The sequence below is a fragment of the Vidua macroura genome, chromosome 5 (genome assembly GCF_024509145.1).
Source record: "Vidua macroura isolate BioBank_ID:100142 chromosome 5, ASM2450914v1, whole genome shotgun sequence".
In the NCBI taxonomy this organism is placed as follows: domain Eukaryota; kingdom Metazoa; phylum Chordata; class Aves; order Passeriformes; family Viduidae; genus Vidua; species Vidua macroura.
Genome location: NC_071575.1, coordinates 66,143,270 through 66,171,043, shown reverse-complemented (window position 1 = coordinate 66,171,043; position 27,774 = coordinate 66,143,270). Strand labels below are relative to the sequence as shown.

General features: G+C 43.2%; 1 protein-coding gene across 1 annotated transcript in view; it reads left to right on the top strand.

The window, feature by feature from the left end:
* The first annotated feature begins 19,545 nt into the window (after positions 1–19,545).
* ELAPOR2 (endosome-lysosome associated apoptosis and autophagy regulator family member 2) overlaps positions 19,546–27,774 on the top strand; it is a 94,131-nt gene continuing 85,902 nt past the window's right edge. The window contains exon 1 of the mRNA XM_053978822.1: positions 19,546–19,558. The gene's annotated coding sequence lies outside the window, so the exon portion shown is untranslated. The remainder of the gene's footprint in view (positions 19,559–27,774) is intronic.

Sequence of the window (27,774 nt, the reverse complement as noted above, 5' to 3'; positions counted from 1 at the left end):
CATCTCTTTCCCTTTCTCTCATAATTGTCAACCTGGCAGGTTTTTTGTTTTTGAGAAAAGGAAAACATTATTTAAGGACTTAAAATGCCATGAAGTTTGATTAATATTGATGTAATATCCTGGAACTACATAATTAGCAAACATTTATATTTATTTATTCTTTGATTTTGAAATCCTCTCTCTAATTTTTCCTTCTAGCTTAGCCACTTAGCCATTTCCAGTGTGAGATAATTTTCAGTGCTGAATGGTTATTGTGCAGAGGTTGTAGGACTCTTCCATCATTTCCCCATCACAATTTGTGAACCACAATCCTCATTAGAGAATGGGGAGCTAAAGAAGAGCTTTTTTTACCTTCATCTGTCTTTGTCTCTGAGTTTCAAAAGTAAAATGTCCCTGTGGCAGAGACAGGACAAACATGGTAAATGGAGGATTCATGCCTGATGGAGGATTCAGGATTGAATCCTGGCCCAGGGCAGTGACCCAGACTCACAATACCTCCAGAATACCCCCTTGGCTCCATGGCATGATTCTTAGTTTCTCCTGTGAGGTCTTTTACACTTTCTTTAATCATTTAAATAAACTTTGGGTCAGCCAGAGATTTCTCTGCCATGGAAATAGCTGGTTTCAAGATAGTTTGGACTAAGAAATACATCCCCCAGCCCAAGTAAATACATTTAATACAAAGGTTTTGGCTATTCTATTTTTTTTCCTCTATCTTTTCAAAAATGAGCTTGCTCCATGGTGCAGAAAGCAAGCTGACAATAGAGTCCAAAGGTCACATGATGGAAAAAAGTATTTCCTGGCCATCTGTGTTCAGGTTACTGCACTAGCAAACAAAGAAATAAATAATGGGATAAATTGTTCATAGAGTTATTAGGACAATTATGGGATTTTTCTTGTGATAAGCATAAAATCTGATTATTACTTGCAGCTATCTGAGGGCTAATGCTTCTCACAGGAACTGAGAGTTTGGATCAGTCTCCACATTCATGTGGCTCAGCATCCTTGCCCCTGTTGTGTCTGCACAGCTGCATCCAAAATCTCACACAAGCAGATAGGGAAGAAGCCAGCTCCAGCAATGACCTCATCAAGACCAAACTTCTCTGGGTTTTGACCTGCTATGAATTAATATCCTCAGAGTCTCTGTAACTGCTGAATCTCTTCCCTAAACATCAGTACTTGAATACCAGTGTGAGTTCTGTTTATTTCCGGGAGCTCTGCAGGCAACAGATTAAAGGATGAAATATTATCTGTTACTGTTCCAACTGTTTCCATAGACCCAAAGTGTCAAAGCCAAGACCTGAAGCCCCTTGTGTGACCCACTACACAAAAAAAACCAGTAGAAAGATGTTTTTGCCCCCAAGCACTTTACAGTCTGTTTCTTAGAGAAGAGATGCCAGAGGGATGCAAATCAACACCTTGAGGAATAACATGAAACAGGGAGTTTGGTCAGCAGGATCAGCAGCAATTTCAGTCTCCCAGGTGCCTTTTCATGGTCAGTTCATTTGGAGGCATCACTTCTGTGCCTGCTATAGGAACTGAGGCACTGCTGGGGTAGGGACCATTTATTTGCACTACTCACACAAATGGGCTTTTTTGTGAATGACACTTCCATTTATTTGTTATTTTGAACCAACCATGTTATTAAAGAGCAAGATTTGACCTTCACTCTCACTTTATTAGCATCCACAGTTCCAACCTGTTGTTTATGACCATTACATGAAATTAGTATTTGTTGAGCCAGCTGCTGTTTGCTTTGGTTCTCTTTTGATCTTTTTCTGTTATGGTTACAATGGTGGTTTTATCTTCCTATCTCTCTGAGCTCTGTGGAAAGGGGAAGGTTTTAACTTCCCCTTTCCACAGAGCTTAGAGAGATGGTCAGAGAGAAAGAATTTCTTGATTTTTCAAGTGGATGTTGGTAATCACTTTTAACTAACTCACCTCTTGTATAGCACAGACCTCCAAATCCCACTAAGTAATTTCTTCATGGAGTGGGAAATTCTATTTCAGCTCTAGTGATCCTTTCAGAATAATATCTGACCATGATTTAAAGATTTCTGGTAATATATAACCCACACAACCCTATACATTACTTGTCTTTCCTGTTATAATTCTATGCTTACTTTTTTAAAAATATGAAATTATTTAGCATCAGTTTACATCTGGATATAATTCTCATTATGTCTTTTTGGGGAGGGGAAAGGAACCACCTAAAATTCAAAATACATTTCTTATACAAGCTGTGAACAAGGCACCTGTGAACAAAGCACCTTTTAACATTCTTTGAATAAATGGAGAAAAAGGGGTATCTTTTCCCTCTTGCTGCAAGCTGCGCTTCCCAGACTTACTTAGATTAATTATGTGTCTAATTTTTTTCAATTGCAGATTGGATTAGGGGGGATTAGGTGCCTGCATTTTGGTTCTACCATTCCATAACCTCAGAAAATACCTGTCAATGGCTGAGCGTACAGTCTCACCCTATAAATAGTCTGTGAAAAGGCACAAACCATTCACATACATATTTTATAGCCATTAGGAATTGGGAGCACTCAGCACTGCAGCTCCCATGCACTGGATGAAGTGGTGATCACCTTGATCAAGGAAAGGATCTTCTGCTGAGTCAGAATTAACTTGAAGATCTGCAATTTCTGGAGAAAGCCACTCCTTTTTTATTAGAATTCTGTTAATTGTACATAGGGAAATGAACTTCATCAGGAATATCCTTGCTAAAATAGAGTTGCACATTTCCATTTCCTCCATCTGAGGAGATCTGCAGGATCTTTTTTTCCTCTAAACAAACCATTGTTTGATTTAGGACACACTAAGTCAATACATGTGTCCAGTGAACAAACAATTAACAGATAAATAGTTTAATGTGCTGCCAGTGCAGGATTTCAGAAAAGTATTAACTAGTCAAGAAAAAAAGAATAGGAATATAAGGAGTCACAGAGCCTCATAAATACTTCGTCTGCACCCTGCTAATTTCTGCCTTGGCAATCTTTCACTCACAGTTACCTTTCTTTACAGGCAATCCTGACCCAACCCAGTCCTACTTGCTGGCTAAAGGATGCCAATTTTGTTTCCTTTTCCAGGGCACATCCAACAAGGAAGTTCTCTTGAAAATACCAAGACTTTTCCCTTGAATCTGGAACAAAAATAGTCATAGGCCCTGAAAGCCTTTGTGGTACTGTGCCATCGTCCTTCAACTTTCAAAGTTTCAAGCATTAAAAAACACTGGATGCTGCTGAGTGTTAATTGCGTGATACCCCCTTGCCTTGCCTTTTCTTTTCTTCCCTTCCTGGTTTATCTGAGCTGTGCTGTGGGTGCTGCCTGGGTCGGGCAGGGCTGCAAGAGCAGCAGAACTGGTTCAAAGGGAAGGAGATGGGGTCAGTACATGGTAGTGATACAGATATTTGCAAAAAAAAAAAAAAAAAAAAAAAGCTGAATTGTCACTCTATTGCTAGGAGACAATATAGTTTAATTCTCTGTCAAACCCTAAAGTAAACCCACACTTACAGTCCAGGCATTTATATCTTATAGGTATATTTAAATATTTGAGATTTGGAAGGAAGAAGAAGGGAGGGGGAGAGAAAGAAGGGGAAAGAAAAGGGCAGGTTTGTGTTTGAACCTGATCTTTGAGTACAAGCCATCTGGACCCTGCAACAGCCCTGACACACCTGAAAGTACAGTACTGGATAAATGGAGGAAAACTCCCTTGCTACTTTTGTTTAAGTTTCATGGGTGTTTTAATACTATTGCGATGTTTTACACAGTCAAAATATTAATAAAATCTTAGTACCTAGCCTTCAGAAAATTGCTGATGTGACAATCCCTGTGTTACTTGAGCTCTGAAAGGAGCTCTGATGTTTGGAAAGCAGCCTGGAATAAAAGCACATGTGCTTTTTCTTGCCACAACATTGTTTAAATTTTTAATGAGAAAGTTTCCAGTATAAAAAATGTAACTGCACTTAAATAAAACTTCATGGGAGCAATATGGGAACAGGTGAGTTCCTCAGGATGGTTGCATCAGAGGGTCAGTGTTGTGCATCTCTGCTAACTTTGGCAGGGTTGAAGCAGAGCTGGCTTCAAGGAAGCTGTAGGTTACCTGCAGAGCCACTGGAGATCTCATCTGTACTGGACTGAGTCACCCAGCTCCCATCATCAGTACTTGAGTGAGCCAAGATGGGCAGAATTGCTCTTTGAACAGAGCAATCCCTCTACACAGATTAGCTGTGATACCAAAGAGAAATTTCATGCCTGGTGTGAAGCTCTTTCAGTCCTGGTGTTCAGCTTTGTGCTTTATTCCTAGAGGAGAAAACAGCTCAGGCTTTATTTTGCTTGTGCAATCTCAAATGAGTGAGAGCTTCCACAGCCAAGAGTGCCAATGTGACACAGGGAAAAGCCAAAGATGACAATTCATCTCCTCCTGTTTCCAAACTTCACTTGCACCAGTTTTTGTGGACATCCAAAGGGAAAGATAAAAATAATTGAGGAACTCAAGATGGACTTCCATCAAAGCTTTCACCTGTGTCTTTATTAGGAACACATTCTGCGTACTTTGAGTTTCACTAATTGGCAGTACTCATCTGAATTCCTATAGGCAGCTTCAACAAGTGCCTTAAAGATGTGTGATCATTAAAATTAAAAAAGGAACTGGTTATTTCTGTGCAAATTTTGCCAGAAATTTTTAGCATCTTGCAAATTATAATTGCAAGCCTTCACCGTGAATATTCATCCATTACAACAAAAGGTGATGTGAATGATTTATTAGATTCTAGGCAGATTTGGAAGTAATTCTGCAGTTGGTGCAAAGGAAAAGAGTGAGTTTGTCTTCATGAGGCTGCAGTCATTTTCAGACTGAAATAACCTCAGCATTTTCTGTTTGCTTCTGGAGGCTTTTGCATGAAGGCATTCAATATTTTGGGAAACCCAAAGGTATATTTCACAGGAAATATGACATTCTTAAAAATCTCCTTACGATTGCATCTGCTTAGCTTGATTTGTCATGGCAAAGGTTCAGGTGTCTCCCATCCAGGCACCTCTGTTCACGGCTATGCACACCTTGGGTAATTTTTCCTGTACAAACAAGTGGCAAAGTGGGCAATACTGAGTCCCAAATATGCAAATTATACAGGAAAGTCAGAAATAATTAGAATAAATCCAGACTGGTCTGATCTTTTACATTCTGACATCTGTGTATTAAATGCTATAGGAGCTGGAGAGGAATTTTTGGCTTTTGCAAGCTCATGAGCATCACATTAGGAACTCATAGGATCACAGAATATCCTGAGCTGGAAGGGACCCACAAGGATCATTGAGCCCAGCTCCTGGCCCTGCACAGGACACCCCAAGAGTCACACCCTGTGCCTGAGAGCATTGTCCAAATGCTCCTTGAACTCTGTCAGGCTCAGTGCTGTGACCACTGCCCTGGGGAGCCTGTCCCAGTGCCCAACCACCGCCTGGGTGAAGAATCTTTCCCTGATATCCATCCTCAACCTCCCGTGACACAACTTCAGGCCATTCCCTTGGGTCCTGTCACTTATCACCAGAGAAGACATCAGTGCCTGCCCCTCTGCTTCCCCTCATGAGGATGTTGAAAACCATCATAAGGTCTCCCTCCAGCCTCTTGTTCCGTTGCCCTGGCCATGTCCTACCATGATTAAAGAGATCCCTACAAGGTCATGCAGAGTCTCTGCAGTCAGGCATAGACATCTATTTTGACATGCAAGAAATTGTTTTTGAGGTTCCTAATCTTTGGGGGTAGAAGAGGCATCTTTCTGCCATTTTACTTTTCTACTCAATCTTCATTTTGTAATCTCAGTATGTTGGAATATTCAAGTCCCATTTACATATATAGAAAAAGGCTCTTAAATGCTCTGTAATTAGATGATTCAGAGTAAGAGCCATATCATTCAGTCTGACCTAAATCTGCTGTTTATAACTGCATACAGTCTGAGTACACGCCAGGGTTTTCTTCTGTGCTGTAACAAACTCGTCAAATTTGTGGGGAAGTCTATTTTATTGTTCTCAGAGAATGAAATATTGCTTTTTCTTTCTTGGTCGTCATGGAAAGGAGCTGAGAAGCAATTTTAGAGCTGCCAACTTTTTACAAGGCTGATCTGGAATACTAATTCAAAACTCACATTAAACATCTGATCAAAGTGTTTTGGGTTCCATTATCGTGGATTTCTTAAATAGAAGCAGATGGTATTTTACTATGTGACAGCATTGAGATTTCCTTTCTCTCAGTTTTATCCAGGGGGAGTACTATTCATGTGAATTCTTATGTAATTCTTGAAACCAAAAAGCCCAAATATATAAAAAGCTAGCATGATATGTACAACTTTTCCTAATGAGGTAAATTCTCCATCTCTATATCAGTCTTTATTGCACTTTCCAAAACAGAATTTGGAAGCCTCAGATCCTCCATGATTAAAACTTAAGCATGTAAACAAGTTTTGTGTGATTTATATCTTTTTGTGCAGTAATGTTCCTCTGGCAATAAAATTTGAACAGGAAATTATGAAGGTCCTTAATCATCACACTTGACAGGGATTAACTGGGAAGAAAATCCCAGGTATCAGGGTCACACTGTAGTCCTTTCTCTCATTATTGTAATAATAACCTGAAATAACATATGAAATCTCCCATGAAAACGGTGGTGGGGCTCCACCCAAATTTAAATCTCTGCCCATGTAATCAGCTGGCTGTGAATTGGCCTCAGATCAATGTTCCTGTATTTTCCTTCCAAAAACCAGTAATTTACCAAACAAGCACAAGTGGGACATTGGTCCATCTCCATCAGCTATCCTTCTGCTTTATCTACTTATTCCTTGCCCCAGAATTACAACTGTGTAAATCTGCATGTCTGACTCTGCTGTATTTGATGAAGAAATGTTGTTATTAGACTCCAGGTTTACAGTGAAGACTAAGAGAGCAGCTTATGCTATTTTCTGTCCCAAGCTACTCTCTGAGGCAATCCAGGGCAGTTCTGCATTACAGCAGATCTGAGAGGTGATTCTCCTAAAGACATGATTAAAAGCAGATCTTCTCTGGGTGGCAAAAGTGGATTTTCAGGGGTTGATTTTATGAATTAAGGAGGCAGAACTGGTTCTTTAAGCCAGAATTTGTCCTGTCTGGTCTAAATCAAAAAGAAAACTGAATATATATATATTGCTTTGCTGTATGGGATAATAAGGACTTCAGGAATGTCAGACTATTATCATGACTGATGGAAAGTGAATCCTGGCTCTCAGCACTATGAATTTTGCATAGAGGTTAAGAAAGATAATGACCTTTGTAAAAGCAGCTCCCAGAATTGCTGCATGATGCCATGAGTTTCAGTGCCTGGAATGTGGATGAGGTATCCCCTGCCCTGGAGATTGCTTCCAGACCTGTGTTTCTAAGATTAGGAAGGGCTCTGCTTTCAGTTATCCTGCATAATGGTATAATGCCAATGAGGGCATGTTAGTTTAATGTAAATTGCACATGAGAACTTTGCATTTCTCCACGAACAAAAAAAAAAAAAAAAAAAAAAAAAAAAAAAAAAAAAAAAAAAAAACCACAAGAAAACCAAACCAAACAAAACAGCAACAAAAAAACCCCAAAAAGCCAAAATACCAAACAACCCTTTTTCCTGAACAAAAATCAAAGCACTGTGAAACCTGTAAAGCATTTAAAATTCAGTTTCCTTGTGGAGACAACTGTGGGGTTTTACAGTTTTTGAGAATAAGGAATTCCAAACAGGGCAGTTCAGCTTTACCAATTGTGAATAATCAATCCCTGCTGTTACTTGTGGATCCTAGTGTGGAGAAATATCCTCATGTTTGGATACAGTCTTGGTGAAAACAACAGACTTGGTATGGGCTCTAATAATTTAAATGCCTTGTAGGAGCTTTGTAGGGTCACTTTTAATGCTCAGTGGAACAAGTGGAAATATTCTTAGCAATGTCAGGGATTCTTAACTATTCTCTGAAGGCAGGTAGTTTGGGATGCCCCTGAGCAAAGGTGTGTCTACAGGACAGATACCTGCATTTCAACAAGTTTTTAGGACTATCCTAACCAGAAAGAAATAGGTGTCTGTTGGATGTCATTCATCCTATTTTTGTGCAGATGTCTGAAATAAGCCATGTGAATCCCAATGCACAGCAGATGGCTCTGAAATATTTGATACCCCAACAGCTCCACCTTAAAAATCAGAGGGAGCTTTAGGCTATTTTTAGCAAATCAGTGTAACATGATACTTCATAACAAAATCCTTCAATTATTCAATAGATAACAATCATCCCACAATCTTTTTCAATCAAATCTGCAGTTGGTACAAAACACATTTATTGTTAGCTCACTTACTAAATATATGTTACAGACTCGGTGCTACAATTGTGTGGAGACCCCATGACCTCTCCCCACACAGTCTTGTTGGATATTACAGCAGCTTTCTTTGATGTTTGCAAGCGAGAGTCTCTTCTCCATATACTCAGTTGTCAGCTTTGGGAATTCCTGACACCACCTCAGGATGTTTGGCACAGCAGGCTGACTGTTTTAATGTTGTTCTTCCTTGGCTGTCACTCTGCCAAGAACTTTTTAGATCTCTGAAATGAGTAAGAAAGCTTTAAGGTAAGAGTAAAATAAGCATCACTTAATAAAAAGCAAAATATTAAATCAGTTATTAGTTTCAAAGTGACATATCAAAAGATAAGTGATGATATACCTTACAGTTTCCCCTCTGCTGGCAATGGGATGTCTGAAAACTATGGGGTGAATGCATTACAGATGGAGAAGGTCCTGGGCAGCTGGCCTGAGCCAAGCTTGCAGCCCATCAGCACAAAACTCCGAGCATGCTGGGTGATAAAAAGTGGAATCAGACTTCACAATGGCTGTGCTACTTTTAAACCTTTAGGATTTGAACGATAATTGACTGATATTTTATTCATGGAATCCCATTTGCCTATGTTTGCTGGAGACACACAAAGGGGTACCCATGGAAAGCAGCTTTTTGGGAAGCTGGGTCTCATGTTGGCCCTCATGTAGAGAGGTCAGCTGCAACTGGAACAGGATGAAGCACCCAATTCATCTTACACAAGTGTTCACAAAATGTCTAAATTTTGCCTCAGTCTCAGGGACAAAGGTTGTTGGTTCTCTTATTTTGAATGTTTTACAGTGATTTACTGGGAAAAAAAAAAAGGGAAGGTGGCAGTATAAGATACCTGCATTGACTAGACAGGGAAGTTTGTACTTAGAAAAATTTCATTTGATATTTCTGATGTAGGACTTCTTTGTGGCTTGGCTTCACGAGTTTTTCTCTTCTGTGTTTGTCTTATGTTCAGCAAATTAAAGACCTGTTTACCATCAGCCTCAGGCATCCATGGATTACCAATAGGGCAGCAGCCTGCACACCCAGCTGGGCAGTGCATTTCCACAGGCAGTGCCTGTGGAGTGACGTCTGCCTCTGTCCAGCTGTGTGTGACACAGCAAGGAGGGGGCTGGTCACCTTTGTTATCCCTGCTGCCTGCAACATCTTTGCCTCTTGGGTCATCTGGAGCATTTTGGGGGTCAGCTGGGTGTCCTCTGTTTGGCCACTTCAGTCACCAGAAATATATATATATGTATATATGTATTATGTTAGATAATACATACATACATACATATATATATATATAAAATAAGAATAAAAAAGAAATATCTATATCTATCTAAATATATGTCTATATTTAATTAACTCTGAAGTTTGGCAGAAATATGCCTGGAAATAAAAATATGCAGTCTGCAGGATTTGTCTCTGTATGTGGGAAACTGATAGAAAAGCAAGTTGTTCAGTTGCAGCAAAACCACCCAGTTGTTATGATGGGTGGGCTGAATACAACCTCTCATCATCTTTTTGAAAAGGTCTGTAATTTCATTACTCTGATAAATATCAAGGGTCACTTTAAGTCTTAAAACAGAGATTGGTTTCACAAAGCTTTTAACCTCAGGCTGACATCCTACCTTACCTGCATGGCAAAGCCCATTTTTAGAGATTAATTCAAACACACTATTCACTGTGCAAAGTTATTTTCAAATTCACTCCCTCTGATCTCTTGCAGGTCTGTGGGTTTCTAATGGTGCTAGTGTTTGTATTTTTTACAGCCAGAGGTACTAAAGACTCACCTTGCCCTCGCCTTCACTATTTCTCAGTAATATTTAGGGACGAGTTAATACATAGTTTCATTAGGTGTTTAAACAAATCTTTCCATCCCGCAGCAGGGGAAGAGATCTGTCATCTTTTTGGTCTGGGATGGGCTGTTTTGGTCCCATCCTGAGATGTCTGATCCTCCTCATGACCCTGGAGGTCTGGCTAAACCCCACCTCTAATTAATTATGCCAGGATCAGGCTGCTCATGGATCATCCTCTACCTCTTCTTGGGCAGGTCTAGGCTGCAATGAGCATCCATGTGCCAAGGACAAACAGACAAATGCTCCAGCGTGAGCATCCATGGCTCTATAGAAGCTTGGATCAAGGAGATTTGCATTCTACTTGCCAGATACTGCACTTTTTTGGTATAATCAGCTGGCAAACAAACCCCTCCTGTCCTGCTGTAAGTAATTTTCATCCAAACATCTCAAAGGCTGATTAAATAATAATTTACAGAGAAAGATATTGAAATAAGGAATTAAAAAGTGGCTTCCCTGAGACAACAGAAGCCACAGTAAGCCTATAACTAAGGTGTAAGTTTTGAGGTGATGTTCTGCAAAAGAATAAATTTTATCTGGGATGAGTCAGTGGCAGTGATACGAGTGGAAGAACATCCCTGGAGCTCTTGTCTTACTACCACACTCAGCTCTCTCTCAGGGACTCACCCCTGCTGTGCTGCTCTGCATCTTCATAAGCAGTGGGCTGGCACATGAGTGGAATCTGTTCAGAAAGCTGGGTTTAAGATGAACCAGAGTGCCTCACAGACTTTTAATTCAAAGCGTTTTCTTTCAGGTGAGTTTGTAGGGAAAAGGGGCATTGGGAAAGATGTTGGGGAAAATGGAATTACTTACTACCTTTGGGTAAAGTAGTAAGGTAAGCAGTGGTTTTAAGGAGGGGGGGAAAATTCAGACACCAGCATAATCCCAGCAAGGAAAGCAAACTCATGAGGGAACAATTGATAAAGCATAAAAACTACATTTGCAAGTATTCTATTTAGCTCAGTGCCACTTGAACACTAGCATGTTAATGCAGCAAGCTATTTATAGTGCAGTAAGTCACCTCACCCCTTAAATTGCAAATTTACCTTTGTGGATTTTGAAGGCTGTGGTGTGTTACCAAATTTAAAGATGCTGACAGAGCAATCAGTATTTTTGTGGGGCAAATCAAACTGATTGTGTCAAAACAACATCATCCTGAGGGAGCTGGAGAAGCAAACGTGCAGAGAAATGTTTAAATATTGCCATATTCCTTGTGAATAGTCCTTGTAAGGGAAACGGGCTGTACTCCTAAAAATGCTATAATACTCTTTATAGGACTCAGAGTGCCTGCTTTAAGAGACAATTCACCCTGAAACCACACAGGGAGCAACCAAGGCTGACTCTGAGGCATCTGGAGGTGGGGACAGGGCTGATGTGAAATGTACAGGTCTGCTCCCTCCTCCTGCAGAAAACCATGCAAAGCCCAGCTGTCCTCCAGATCTGTGCATCCTTTTTCCCAGACAAGTGGTCCTCCCTCTCGGCAAGGGGTAAAAGCCCCCAGGATGGGGGGGTGCTGCTCCTCTGGTGGGTTTGGCCCCAAACCTTGCTCTTTTTCCATGAAGATCCATAGAGTGAGCTGGGTCAAGTGAATGAAAATGTGTGGGAGTTTTAGGAGAGGGAGGCTGTAAACTCAGCAAGACGGGCAAAGAGTTTACGCAATACTTATTTTTGAGCACGCAGGCATCTGCCTGCGGCACCTGAATGGCTGCAGAAATTGTTTTCAGATATTAATCATAATGGAGCCTGATGCACTGGGTAAATGCGCCGTGACTCATCCAGAGCTGAACTACAGAGAGCCTGCACAGTGACTGTCGCCCTGGTAGGATAAAATAACTTCTCAAGCAGATGATGCATGTGACAGCTGGATGTGCTCATCTAATTGCAATAATGGGCACAGAGAAGAGGAGCTCGTTACAAAGGTTTTTGCATTAGCACACACGTTTGAGGGTGTTTATTGCTTCCAGGACTGCTGAGGATGGACAAAAGGCTCTCAGGTGCCAAGAAAGCTGCTAAGACCACTGAGCATTTTAAGCTTTCCCTGTCATAGCTGCAAACTCATCTAACAGCACATACCCTGCTTTGCCTTACACCAATCCTCACCCACAGGAGCAGCTTGATCTAGTGGGTGACATCCCTGCCCATGGCAGGGGGGGCTGGAACTGGGGGATCTTTCCAACCCAAACCATTCTATGATTAGGAGTCAAGTGAATGTTGTGTGTTGCTCCTTCAGCCTCCTTACAGCTGAAGCCCCAGAAATGGAGATGGGACTCTGCACTGACATGTAGGTCAGCCTTTTGGGGTAGATCAGGCTGCTTGGTCACAGCATCACCTTGAAATTACCTTGAAAAGTTCTGTCACGTGCTTGTGTAAGGCTAACAGAATTTCACACCCAGATACGTGAGATCAGTCTTGTCACATGATGAATTACACCTCTGGCTTCTACTAAAATGACTTTGTTACAATCTCTGACATTTAGTTTTGTGTTTTTTATTTGGAAAAACTGGGGTTTGAAAGTTTACAAAGGCTTTCTTGGGAGCAGAAAATCAATACTGTTGTTAATACTGAGTTGCAGTTATTTGCTGCCATTGCATGTGTCAGTGCTATCAGCAGTGTCAGCTCAATTCATTTTTGCTACTAACCACAGCAATAATAAGGTGATAAAATATGTCCTATCTACAAAAAAATCCTGTTTATCAAACAGGTGGGACTTTCAAAGCATTTTAATATTGGCTCAGGATGGCTCACATCGATGTCCCTGGGAGTGCCTGGTATTGTTTTCTTTGAAGCTTTTGACGAGTGAGGAAGATACTGTCATTGATTCAGGGGAAGCAGAAAGACCTTTGAGAGACCATTGAAAATGCAGTGTTTTAATCGCAAAACTTCCATCAAGATCAGGCAGATTAATAGAAAATATGAGCCCTGTTTCCTTCCAGAGAACAGTATCATAAAATCATAAAATGGTTTGGGTCAGAAGGGACCTTCAAAGGTCATCTGGCTGAGCTATGTGAAACTTGTAAACTTGTGAAGTTTTGATTGTTCTTCTCCTTGAAAAATAAGATGTTTCTGATAAGGTAGGTGGGAGAGGGAGTTCTCCTCACTGCACTGTGGGATAGTGGCCTCTGACACTTTGGTGATGGAACAAGGGACAAATGGTGACTGGAGAACCTGGGCGACATAGGGACTCCTTGGTCAGAAATACAGCACTGCGTGGAGGCTGCTCTGCTTTCTGCTCCTTCCTAGAGCCAAGAGTGCATCTGCAGAGCCTTTGCCAGCCTGGAGTGGATGTGATCAGCCTCAATATACCTGGCATCACTATTGATATGAATACAAAGTTACACCACATAACTGTTCTCCTCTGCAGAAAGCAATTTAGTCCATGTCACTCCTCCTAAATTAGCTCACACACCAAATCAACACAGAGGTAGATTTTAGCTTTCTAATAATTTACACTGCATTATTTTTCAGACTGCTCACCCAGGTCCACTCCTCCCCCCTCATACAGCATGTCCTCCTTAGACATAACCATGTCACCATGGGTCCCTGAGAGTCCTCTAACAAGGCTCAATTTTGCATGCAAAGTCAAGAGAATCATCATTACTCAAAACCCTCTTACTACCCAATAAGCAGACAAATAGGTTTGCTGGGAAAAGATGTCTGTGGATGAATGGCTGAGAAAACCTAATAGCAGCAGTAAAAGGCTTTGGATGCTGATCCTGCTGTCTGTCCCCAGTTGTCTTGGAAATATTTACCCTTGCTATTCCTTCTTACTCAAAACAAACATGCTAATTTGACTTTAATGCAGTGATCATCTCTTTTTATCCTATATATGATGGGGAGGGGAATCAGATGGTCTATACGCTATAAAACTGAAAATTAATATTTTCCCCTTAGTTTAGAAAGCAAAGAAATAGCTGTCAAATCATGTGGCTATCTGAAAAGCAGAGAAATTCCTCTCTTACAGCTGAATTTCTTGTGATTCAGATTCAAGCAAGGCAGATTATGTCTCTAACCTCTCTTCTCCAGGCTTGTGGATAGAAATGGTATGGAAGTGCTAACCCTTACACAACTATCTAACCCTTACACAACTCATGTTAAATTGTATGTATTCAAGGAGCTGTTCTAGTGCCAAGCCAAGAGCAAGATTTACAGGAAAATTTAACTAAAGTCACAATAAGAGCAGGGATGAACAAAGAAATCACAAATGGAAGGCTTCAAGAGGTTTAAAGTGGATCCAAAAGATGAAGTTTGCTAGAAAAGCAAAATACAGGCACTCTAAACATCTCTAGGGAGAAGAGGCAAAAATACAGCTTTGAGGAGCAAGGGAGGGAAAGGGATAAACCCTGAATGTTACCTCTAAGAGTGGGAATTATGAAAAGGCAGTACAAGCTGATCCTGGCTTTTCTCTATCCAGGAAGCCTTATTTCCTTGTTTTTCAGGTGTGGCTTTACATCAGGAGGCTACAGCCATGTGATGAAACTTCACAATTGCATCACCCAGCAACCTCTGTACCACGTCTCTTCCCCTATGCTGGGCTCTGGTTTGGAAGCAGGTGGGGCTGAGGGTAGAGTATAAGCCAGGCAGACATGTGCCAGTTAACACACCCCAAAGCTGGAGGACATGAACCTTGTTTAAAGAGGACACTCACTAGACAGCAGAAAATTATTTAGGGTGGCTTCATTGCACCAGGTATAGGTGTCTATGTCAGAACTACCTGTACAGTTAATGGCGAGAAAAGACATTCGACTCCTCCTCAAATAGATGATTAAAACAATGCCTGATGAAGGCTACCTTCACTTTCAGCTCTGGATGCTGTCAGGTACCCTTTAGAAAAAGGTTTCTGATGTGTTTATAACTTATTTTTCAGGGGAGGGTGAATAGTACTCCCAGAGCCCTACAAGCCGTGGGTGACAAAGTTAAATGAGGTGAATCCCAGCATTGGGCTCTTCCATGGGCTACAGGAGAACCTGAGAGAGATCTCACTGCAAATGCCACACATTTTGTACAGTGACTGCTTAGCCATCACATCAGCTGGGTTCTCCAGATTATTGTAGGATGGGGTCACAATGGTCCTTGAATCACTTGGAAGTATAAGTGATGTCTAAGTAGGTCAGAGGCCTGGCATAAACATTCTTTTAGTATTGCTATGTATCTTTGGAAATCAATCCAAAAAGCTTGAAAAGTTTGGAAGTCCAAAAGTTTGTAGGAGCAAGCACATATTTTAAGGCTTTCTTGAACTGCATTCAGTAAAGCACCAGGATGACACAATGTATTGAAAGTGTGTTTTGTCTCAGATAAAATATTCCCTCGTGGAAGGTACACAGATGACCAGGTTATATGGGAAAAGATATGGTTCACAAGAAAAAGAATAAGTCAGAGCAGGACATACTGCAGTAGAGCCCACAGATGGATGTGTTAGCAAGCAAAAAGAATGTTACCTTCTGTGGGAAACCAGTTACTCTTGCAGAGCAATCACAAAAGTTAACCACATGGATAGTCAACAGTGTTAGAAAATGAGTTTCAGTGAAGAAACTCCATGAAATGCCTTTATGTTGGTTAGCTTTTCCAAAAGCTGCAGTGAAATGTGTGTGCAAGCAAGGTTTTTAAGGCAATTTCACCAGAAACAGGCAGAGCAGAAAAGGGTTAATAGCTTCATTTACTGTGTGATGTATTCTCATGAAAGCCACTGTCAGCCTACAGACCTGACTAATCCCAAGTGTGGTTACTAATTGCTGTCATCCAAACAGTAGCTGGCAGCCATTTAATTTTCCCTTTCACTTGGTGTCATTAACATTAGTGACATATGGCTCTTTCCCTGCCCCAGCTCAGTGGCTACCAGGGAAACTTACAGCTTGAGCTTTGCAAACATAAAAGTCCATGATTAACTTTCAGCATCTTGATGGTGTCAGGAAGAATTGTTTACAGATCTGGATCTTAAATGCCTGCAAGCTGTTATTTTTTTCTGGGCACAACTTAGAATAGCAGTATAAAGGTACACTTTTACATCTTTAACTTATACCAGGCTGATGCACAATAAAATTCAGGCAATAGGGGAGATGTAGCTTGAAACACATTACAGTATAAATTATTACTTGCTACTTTGCTTTTTTCCTTTCTTTTGTACTTTAATGTAGTTGAGCTGAGCAATTGTTTATAAGTGAGATTGCATAAATCTTCTGAATTACTTTTGTATCTTTTCACTTGACTCAAAATATTAGGTCAAGATTTCAGGTACAGATCTGAAGTGTTTCACTCCCTGCTATCTGTTTTTACTAGATTTAAAACTCCTTTATTTCTGCTGCCTTATATACAAGTGTTACTCTTTTTTGTATAAAAATTACACAGTATGTCTCAAATCCCACACTGCTTTCCTCTACTTCATTTGTTCATGTCTATCTAAGCTCATTGAATTATATACACTTTGTATTTTCTGCTGGCCACATAATTATTATGAACTGCAGAATTTCTGCCATCCTGCTTACCATCAGGTAAGATCTTCAGTATTTAGTATCACAGGCATTTCAGAGCTGGTTCAAATAGTACAGCAACCAGAGTGATGATACTAATTTTAAAGATTGAGTAATTTCTGGACCTCATGTAATTTGGAAACAAAGTAAGACAAAAACCAAAATCTTGGTTTTTCTTGTTAGGAAGATAGCGAGTCCCACAGAGGACAGTAGAAAAGCTTTGGTAACATACAGCAAGTCCTGAAGAAGAGTATATAGCCTTTTATTTGTAAATTGACTTAGCCCCACTCTGAGTTTTAAGGTTAAATAATTTAGTGATGCAAAAGGGTGACTGAGCAGCTGACAAAGCACACTCTGGTAGCCCCTTCCTCACCCATCCCTGTGCTGTGTGGAAATTCTGCTCACCTGAACTGACTCTGCTGGCTCTGTTTCCTCCTGGAGGGTCCCTGGGAATCAGCAGCAGTAACCCCACACTGCAGAGAGCAATTCTGCCAGCAGCCCCCCAGATCTGCTTCCCACTTTGCATTCTTACTCGAGGCCAGCACCCGCAGCAGGTGCACTTTTCTGCAAGCTGTCCTTGTGTTGTAGCACATGCCATGATACACAGAGTAACACCATACAATTTCAGAAGGCTTTCAGCATCCACCCAGACAGAGCAACACCAAATCACTTCAGAAGGCTTCAAACATCTACTCTTTATTGCTCTTCAGTCCATCCTTTCTACCCCTCATGGTTCATGCATTTCACTTGTGTGCCCTCTGTTCCCGTTGGTGGTTGTCAGTGCACCTGGGCACTCCATGGCTCATTGCTGTCAGTGCTGCTCACCTGCTTCTCACAGCTGAACCCACTGGAGATGAGGTTCAGCTGCAGCCCCACTCCCAAATACCATAAACTGTGTGCCTACACCCTTGTACCCATTTTCCTCATGTGAAAGGCATGTTGTATTCAACCAATATATTTTTCCCATATACTTTCAGAGTGAGTCCCTTGCTACATTCCTGGGAGTGCTTGCAGTTTTGTGTGTTTTATTTTACCAAAGGTGAAGAGAAATGCTGCTCCAGCTGAAATCAGTGCTCTTCAGACACTGGATTTTATCCTGCACTTAAGGTGAGCAACAAATCCTTGGACCAACCTTGTGACCTACCCAGTGCAGAAGAACAAAACAAAGCAGCAGCAGGGTTTCTATCCTGTTTTCCACTTTTTCTGGAAAGATCACTTGATTTTTTTTTCATGTAACTGATTACACAAGGTGCTTTGTTTGGCACCCTGGTGAGCGATGGGGCCTTTGATGGAAGCACCATAACCCACTTTCCTTCCTCCAGCTGGAGCTAAAATCAGAGCAAGGCTCTGTACAGGAACAAAGGGAAATTGCAAACCTGTCTCCGTTAGCAGAGCATCACAGAGCTCCTTTCCTGACTGCTCCAGAAAGCGTCTCAAGTGACATAAAATGAGCATATTGAACCATTTTTCTGTTAGCATATGGTCACAGCAATGACACCAGCCAGGGATGGACAGAGGGCTTGCATGATGCAAAGATCTGACTCTGCCCTAACACCTCACGTCTCTTTTCATGAGGTGAATAAAAGCTGAGTCAAACCTGAATCATGGTGAGCAGGAACTGCGGTAAAATTAACGGAAAAAAAAGTCACTCCATGAATTGAAATTAAAAAAAAGGGGCCATGTACTGGAGTCTGAAAAGTGGATCAATAAGGACAGGAACATCTTGTGCTAGCCATGGGAAGCCCTTTGCTGGGGTTTGCTACTTAGATAAGAGGAGGCAGAAGGGAAGACCCAGGAGGGAGCAGGAAAGTGAGCAGGGCCAACCCCTGAGATATCAGGCAGGGAGAGGACGATCGGTGCCTGAGGCAGTCACACACTTCATTAGGAATGAGTAGTTGGACATTGCTGGGGAACAGGAGACAAAATTCGGAATGAAAGGCAGCCACCGAGGGAAAAATGCACATAATTCTGGGAGATAAGAATAATTTGGGTCAGGCCACGAATAAGCTGCTTTCCCATCTCACTGAGCAGGTCGCTGCCCTGTTCTGGCCATGAGCTGGGCGGTCCAGCGCACATCCTGCCTGGTGGGATCCCGCCTTGCGTGGGGGACACGGGGCATCCTTAGCGGTCCGAGGAGCAGGGAGGTGGGTGCAGGCACCTGCCTGGCGCTGCCATGGGCAGGGATAGGGCTGCCAGCAGTCAGGCGGGAGACGGCGGGGGATGCAGGCCAGCATCCCACGGTAGGGCTGGGGAAGGGGGGATTCAATCCCACAGCTCCGCTCCCATCCCGGAGCCTATGGAAACCAGAGGTTCCAGGAGGGGGCTGCTGCCGTGCTCCCCAGTAGGGCCCGGGCTGCCGGTGCCTGCGCCCCCGCCGCGAAGGTTTTGGGGCTGGCGAGATGCAGCCGGAGGATGCTCCGCGCTCCCTTCGCCACGCCGGGGCTGGACCAGCCTCGGCAGCGTGCGCCTGCGCTGCCAGCCTTCCTCCCCCTCCCGCTCCTCCTCCTCCTCCCCCCGCTGCCGGCCCCTCCTCCCGGCTCTGGCGGTGCCGGCTGCCGGGGCGGGCGGCCGGCGGGGCCGCTGTGTCCGAGAGCCCCGGGGTTATGCCCGGCTGCAGGCGGGGCGCAGGGCCAGGGGCAGCCCGCGGCCGGGGCTCGCAGGTGTCCGGCAGGAGCAGGGGGCGGTGATCCCCACCAGCACCCTCCGCCCCCGGGAAGGGGTGCGCGGGCGCTCCGTGGCGGGGGAGGAGGAGGAAGATGATGCTGCCGAGGATGCTGAGGATGCGACGGGCCGGAGCGGAGCGGGGCTACCCGGGCAGCGCCTGGGTGTGCTGCTGGCTGCTGGGCTGGCAAGCGGCCGCCCTGCAGCTGCCGCCCTGCGAAGAGGTGAGATTTTCCTCCTCCTCTTTGGGTTTTCCCCATCCGTAAGGGCGGGTGGGGGGTATGCACGGGCTCGGGAGGAGGGTGGTGTCCCAGCAAGGGGGTGTTGCTGGCTCCTCAGAGCTGTCCGGGGGATGGTAGAGGGATCAGACCCACGGGGAAGGACCCTCCACCGCGGTGTGGGGCGGGGGGGCTCTGGGGCGGCCGAGCCTCCCCGCGTTATCACGATAGAGCGGCTCCCTCGGCCGTCGGTCGCGAACCGCGCTCCCCACTCCCCTTGCCCGTGGTGGGGCTGCTCCCTTCGGTGCATGGAAATAGTAGAGTCCCTCTCCAAACGAAAGGGGCTCGGCCGGCCTCGCTGTTTTTCTAAATACAGTGTTGAATCAGCGCAAAGGTGGAGAGTAAGGGAGGGATTGTGTGTGGAGCTGTCCCGCCCGCCCGGTGTCATGTCGGTGTGTCCGGGGCTGAGCCGTGCGTGTGACATGGGGAGAGAAACTTTCTGGCTCTCTACTGCTGTAGGAACCCGAACCTGGAGGGTTCTCGGAGCAGGTACGCTCCGCACGGCTGTGCCCGATGCGGGGCTGAGGCGGCCGGACACGGATGCGCAGCCCCAGGTAGCCCCTGAGGTTCTCCGGGGAAGGGACCTGGGCTTCATGAAGCTATTTTCCAGGGTTTCCCTACATGCAGGGAAATCCTCTCTGCTGCTGTTAAAGAGTAAGTGGGTCTTTCCTGTGTTTTAAACCAGCAGTAGAGGTGAGGAGGCTGGGTATCACCATCCCAAACAGGTCTAGGTGACCGGCACTCTGCTCAGGCAAGCAGAAACCTGTAAGTGGGTTAACAATGGTCAGCTCCCTTCCTTCTAACCCACTTCTATCTGAGGATGCTCTAGGACCGCAGCTTCCCCACTTCACCTCTTGCAGTTGCACCGTTTAGCAAGAACGAATTTGTGCATTCTCAGAGTGGGTTGGGGGTGGGTGACTGCAGCCAGATGGGAGCACTCGGCTGGCCAAGGGTCCTGATCCATGCTTGGAGGCTATTGCAGTGTGGGAGATCCTCGGCTGGGGGTGCAGAAGTCCATGTCTCTCTCCTTCCTGTGATGAAAGAGAGCATTTCTGACCTGGGGAATATTCTCTCGTTGCCTATGGAATTTCCTTGTTGTCTTCCAAGTAGCAGAGCTCAGTGCTAGTCTAGTGTGGGAAATTTGCAGTAGGGCGAGGTGATGTCTGGCAAATCAGTGTCTGTTTTGGGCATGTTTCTCCTAAATGTTGATCATTCTCAGAGCATGTTTTTCCTAAATGTTAGTCATTCCCAGAGAGAGAAATTTATGCAGCCACCTGCTTTAAATTACCTAGCTCCCTTTTCAGCTAGTGAAGGGAAACAGGTACTTTTAGAGCTTTTTTCATCCTAAAGTCTTTGCTTCAAAAAAAACACTGTTAAAGGTGAGAGCTCAACCTGTGCAGTGGTACCAAAAGTGTAGAGCTGGTATTTTGAGCATCCTGCATTGGGCTTTAGGTGTGCAAATTCTCTCTGGAGCCCCACTCCTGTACGCCTGTGGATCTGGACCGGTGTGCTTTTCCTTTCTTTTCAGAGAGGCTAACAATGTTGTTTTACTTTACTTGAGTCCTGTGTGAAACGGAGACAGCCCTCACTCACGTGGTTAAAAAGCTGTGTGTTACTTGTGCTGGGGTGTGTGCAGCCATGAAAGTGTGTGTCCCAGGAAATGTAATTACAAAAAAACATGTCTGGATGGAGACAGAGAGGAAAAAAGGGAGCTTACAAAGAACCAGGATAGCAGATGAACTGCTTTGCAAAAGGGAAGAACAGAAGTTAATAGTTTTTTCTCAAAACGTTCCCATTTGCCCTAATTGAGTCTGATTTGAGTGACCTGGGTGTATTGCTATTAACAACACATCGGCTCCCGATGAGATTGACTCTGGTTTGGGCAGACTCAGACAGGGATGAAGTTGTGCCATAAGAAAGCACAGCCTGTCAGAGGGTATGGCAGTCCTTTAAAGACTTGGCAAACATCTTTTGTTTTATACCCAAAAGGTCTGAGAAGAACAAAGCTTAATGTGCTGACAGGTAGTTCATTTTCAGTCTATAGGGGATCCTTCTTTAGCAGCACTTTCCCCACTCCTGCCTTGACAACTTGTTTTTAGTTCCCTCACTTATGACAAATACAGATATCTGCTGGTTTGTGAGATTTCTGTGCTGGCACAACATTTGGAGCCGTGGGATCTCTGGCTGTGCCTGAGGCTCTGTGGTGCTCTGATTACATGGATAGTAAAATAATAATGTCTAGCAATGTCACTTTCCAGAAACCTTTTTGTCATTGACTTCATTCTTCAGGGACTGTAGTAGTTCAGCACACTGGATTTAGGAGGGGTGTGTTTGTGCTGGAAACCAAAGGTACAGGCAGCTTGAATGAATGCTCCTGTGACTTTTTGGAGTAAATTGATACAGCCATAAGCTTCTGGCACAACAGTGCTCAGTCCAGGCTGTGATGGTCATTCACATCCTGAGTCTTCCCTGAGCTCTCCAGTGCCAGCAGCAAATTTAAAGGTGATTTGTGCATCTCCAAGAGATGGAGGCAGGCTCAGCTTGGATTGCTGGGGTACCTCTGGGGTACAGAACCTGGGGAGACCCATTACTGTACCCTGTGCCTTTGGTGACTTGGCAGCTCGAATTAGGACAGTGGTAGAAGAATAAGTGCTCAGTGAATTCTTTCTGCTGTGCCAGTGATGATCAGGGTACTCATGGAAATATTTCATGTGTTGCATAAATTATGACTTTGAGTGGAATTGATGACACCCATGTTTTTCACTGCCATTAAATACACATTAAGCTGTTATGTTGGAAATAATGAGATATTCATGCCATTCCCCCTGCTGCTGCAGGGACAATAGTTGTTACATCTTAAATTCCAGTGTTTTGTACTTTTTATTTTCTGAACTTTTCAACTGAATGGGTCTTCTTCAGCTTCCCCTTAGAGATTCACCCAAATCTGAGCAGATTTTGCTTTTATGACGTTTGATACTCAGCCTAAATGGGTCTTTTCTTCATTTCATCTTTCCCTATGTTGTTTTTTGCAATAATAATAAAAAAAATTGAACTCCCTGAGTGACTTATCTCTTGATTCCTATTCAGCCAAATTGCTTTCAAAGAGAGATACAGAGCATCCTGCTGGCAAAGATGTTTTCTTTCATACTCCTGTTCCATTCAGTTATTATGCAGATTGAGAAGTGCCTTTGACATTGATAATAAATGTGATTCTGGTACATTGCATGGTTTACCTGCTGTTTTAGTAGACAGGTAATATAAAGGGTAATGCTAAATGCTTTCTTTAGGGGGATGTATTTTTGCACTAGTCTGCTAGAATCCTTATGGAAAAGACAAAAACAATATTAGAAATGTTCTTGGAAAATGAGTCTTTTATAAAATCACTTGCTAGGCAAATGCAAAGAAGTTTTAAGAATAAAGGGGAAGCATGAAATTGAACTTAGGTCAAGTAAGGGATATTTGGTGTGTTGAAATAGTGCCAATTCTCGTGATGAGAAAAGGTTAAAAAATTGAGTATGTCTAAGGTAAGTGTGAAGTATTTTAGGTATATTAATACCTTAAATCAGGATACTAGGTACTGAGCAGTGTGGGAAGCAAGGTGAAATTCTGTCTTTGCATGTAAAGGATGGAGGAGATGTGTCAGTCGTGGAAAGGTGTTACGTAAGCCAGCACGCCTGGCACCAAATGCACATGACAGGAGTAACAGGGATGTCTGCTGGCAGGAATCTGAATATCTGAAACACTCTTGTGTTGTAAGTGAGCTGTACCTGCTTGGGAAGAGGTTTGGAGTCATTGCAGAAGCTCTGTAAAGGCGGCACATGTGCTGATGGTGAAACAATTTGGGTGGGTGATGGAAAGAAAAAGAAAAGAATAAAACCTGTCAGAGTGGTTTTGTGCCCTATCATTAGTACTCAGGAACCGTGAACGCCGTGTTTGTTCTACAGCTCGTTAATGAGCACACAGCAAAGGGTGGGGCTGTCTTGGTGAGGAGGGAGTAACTTAATAGAGCAAGAGAAAGAAGAACATGCATTAATGCATGGGATAGAGAAAATTAATGAGATGCAAATCTATAGGATAAGGTAGAAATAAAAACGATTTTTGTGCACTTGAAAGGCTAAATGTTTTTATTATTAAAACGTAATATATTTTTTTATTTTTATGTAACCATAAATAACCTTTGGATTGATCAAATACAACTCTTTGATCTCTGAGATTCATTTAGTCTCTGTTGGCTTTAAAAACTTTGAAGGGAATAGCTCACTTAGGAAAGAATTCTCCTTCTAAGTTGGTTCCCTTGCTACCCCATATTGGTACCCTCATGCATTTCTCTGAAGCATCTGCATTTGCTATTTTGGCAGCAGAGCAGGTGCTACCTATACCAGCTGCTGGGATGATCCAATGTTGTATTCCCTAGTTTCTAACCACCTTGAAAGATATTAGACACTTAATCTATGAGCGATACATAGTCAGCAGAAGAGGCTGAGGAAAGATTCCTACACAGACCATTTTATTTCTGTCATGTCTCGCTACATGGATTTTGTCTTTGTGGGGAAAAGAGAAATGTACAGCTTCCATTTTCCATGGTGATGAAGGGTCATAAAGATGAGGAAAGAGGAGCAAAAAACAGGCTACAAAACTGCTGACAGTAAAGTTGATGGAGTGGAAACACGTGCACAAAAGGTGAGGAGACAGATGCTAAAACAGGTACCACAGCAGAAAGAACATGAGCAGACCAAGGTGGGGGAAGCACAGGAGAGATTAGTGAGGTGTCAGAAGTGAAAACCTGGGAAGGAAGACAGATGCTGGCATAAAAACTGGATAGTGAGCCATGGTTGTAATGATTCAAGGATAAGAGAATTAGTCATAGTGGAAACTGCTGTAACAGACCATAAACTCAAAAGAGCAGTAGCCATTAAACCAACACAAGATTGCATTTCTTCCACCATCAAATATCACTGGATCATTCAGGGTGAGATTTGTCATTTAAAAAGAAGGCCATGATTTTATTTTCTCTTTTTCTTCATAGGTTGAGTGAGAATGGGAGCTGTGCTGGGATTCCTGATACATCCGTGCATCATGGAGTCAGGACTACCAGGCAGCCAGGGGCCAGGATGGGTTTTTGCAGGGATTTGGGCTGTCAGCTGCCTCATCCAGGCCATGTTTTCCTCCAGGTGTTGGCTGGGAAGGCTTTGGCAGTACTGTGTGTTGCTTTATGCCGAGTGATGACCTGGGTCAGAAATGCTGGAATCACTTGAAGGGAACCTTTTCCATGAGCCTGACCCTGTGCTCAGAGAAGGTGTTGGCAGGGCTCCCACTGATTGCAACGACCCTGGGGCAGAGCCAGGGGCTCTTAGACCTGCAGGGCTCAGGCTGTGGGCAGCAGGGAGATGCCATCACTGCAGGTTTCCCTGTGTCGTATGGTAGGTTGCTGTCAACGCCTGCTGAAGGAAGTAGTAAGCATCAAATAAGTAGAAATAAAAAGATTAGAGAAGAACAGATAATGGTTGGTAAAAAGAAAAGCAGCCTTGAATGCCTCATGCTTGAGATAGGAAAGAAACAGTGTTTGGGAATGTCTCCCAGATGGTGCCAAGGTTTTTCTAGGGGCTGCTGCTGTGAAGGTCCAATATTATTATCCGGCATAGCCATACCTTCCCTGACTCTTACACCTACTTGGAAAAGAGTGTCCTGCTCACTAGTCCTTGTTAATACCTTAGGTCTTACCCTGGACCTGAAAATGTGTTTAGATTTTGGTTTTCAGTCTTTTGAAAACAAAAACCTCTCATTTTGAAGGAGAGAAATGGATAAACCCCCCATTTTGTTTTTTATTTTAACATCCATCTTTTAAAGCAAACAAACAAACAAAACCCTTTCAAGTACAAAACGTTGTCTAAATCTCATAATGACCTTGTTTCACAAGCATTGTGATACTCTCTCTGATAAATAGTGCCAGACAGTAATCGCTGTGCACTTGGGACATGGGCTCAGAGCTGATTTAAGATGATCTAGGACGACATGTGCAGCTGAGCTGCTGGCTCTGCTGTGTTGGTGCTGATGATTCTGTCACTGTGCTGAGTCAGAACTAATGCTGATTCGGCTGCAAACTCACCTGCCATAAGGAAAAAAAAATAGAAAAAGAAGCCAAAAAAAGGGTGAGGGTTTAGCTGGGAGAGTGTCAGAGATGACTCAGACAGTGTTTAGGTTCTGGGGTGATAGAAGTGATACAGGTGGCTTTGGGACATACTCAAGGGCACAAATCTGGTCTTCTTTTTATTTCTAGAACATAAAGTTTTGGTGAGATAGAGCTATCCTGGATTTACACTGAGATAATGGCAAGTGGATTGTATTTTGTAATGTAGGAAGAAGAAAATGAGAGCTGTGTGTTAAAGGTGTGAAAGAACTGGATTGTTGCTCTCTGTTGTGCTTTGACTTAAGAGACACAAGTGCTGTCCCTGCAAGGAAAGGTATTTGCTGGCTGCAAGACATGTTTTCAATGAAAAAAATAATAATTCCAGATGATGGTGTATTCCCAACTGGAAAATTTCTTTGACATTGAGTTTTTACTGCTACAAAGAGAAAACAAATCACTCATCCCATTGCTATGGAATACCTGTTAGTGTTTTGTGGTCAAGGAATACAACACACAACAGAGGTGATTTATGGTGATACTTGAAGACTTTTGGAAAGCACCTACAAAAAGTGATAAGGAACTGTTTTCTGGTGGTGAAAATGCTGGGTAGCTCAATTTTCATTTGGTTAGATTTTGTTCCACCTTAGAGGTACAAATATTTTCCAGGGATAATCCACAGGAAAGTAGTCTTTGGGTGTTTGGGATTGGTTAAAAGGCTATGCCCACCCTGCCAAGAACAGGAGCATCAGGAGAGGATATTCCTGTAAACAAGATGAGCAAGTCCATGAGTGTGGGCAGATCCCTGGCCCTCTTCTAGTTAGCAGGGTTGACCCAGTCAAAAGAGCTATTTTCTATATGATAATTACCAATGTGGGTTACTAGTGCTAATCTTATAATCCCATTTGTTGAAAAACCCCTGCTTTAGGGAGAGGGTGAACTTTCCCTCTGAGGGTAGAACTGGCCTGAACATGCTTAGAGGTGTTTTTGATGTAATGAATATGGTCAGAAAATTCAAATGCATTAGATAAGCAAGCCAGAGGGAGGAGTGATGGGGAGTGCAAAACCTGAAGATGCCATTAACATAATTGCTGCTGGCTTGATAAAACACAGGACACATTTAATAGTAGTGTCTAAATTGATTGTGTTGTCACAGAAAACTCAGGTGTACGAGGTGGTGACTGCTAGCTGCAAGCTGAAGGGTAAAGGTGATTTAGACCTGAGCTGTTGACTCTTAAAGTGTTAATTTCCCACGGTGTTCCCTGCGGTGTATGAAATCCTTCTGGTTTTGTACTTGCTCTCTGAAGTTTCTTAAAGGAAGGCCTTCACACAGGCTGGTGGTGTTTTATACACACAAGGGGTGGTGCTGTGTCTTTTGAGAGATGTATGGCAGAAATGGATGATGGCTGATTTTTCCCAGGCTTTTATATCCATGGCTCCCTCCTGCTGGCAGGTCAACAGTGCTGATCAAATGCTGCTTGTTTCTGGTTAAGCTGCTTTTTATCTCCAGCTCTGTGGTTCCCTGAAGCAAATGAAGAAAGGAAAGATTTCCCAAGACAGTTCTTTTCTTGTCTATTCTGTTTGTTCTTATCTAATCCAATTTTTTAAAAATTCAGACTTCTCTTGAAAGGAAAGCATGAGGGGCTGTAACCAGACTTCTTTATGGCAGGATTCATGCTTGCATGGAGGGACTACGAGCTGATGTTCATCTCAGGGATGCTGGGGCAAGGCTGCATGATAGAATTGGAGTGGGAAATGAGTCAGCTTATGATGCTGCACCTTCCTCACAAGCACCTGCCCTGCAGACCTGCTGATGAGCAGCTTGTCTTGCCTTGTGATGAATGTCAAGTGTCCTGATTAGTAGACGAGTGGCTCTCCCCTAGAGCTGCTCAAGTAACAGCTGAACCCAGGCCAACTCTCTCCTCTTCCAGAAGATCTGACAGGATGACTGTCAGTTAATGCCTGGTTTTGATGCTGAATATAGGATACATATGGACTCTGAATTTCCCTTTTTTAGCTAGAAGCCCACTGTTCTCTC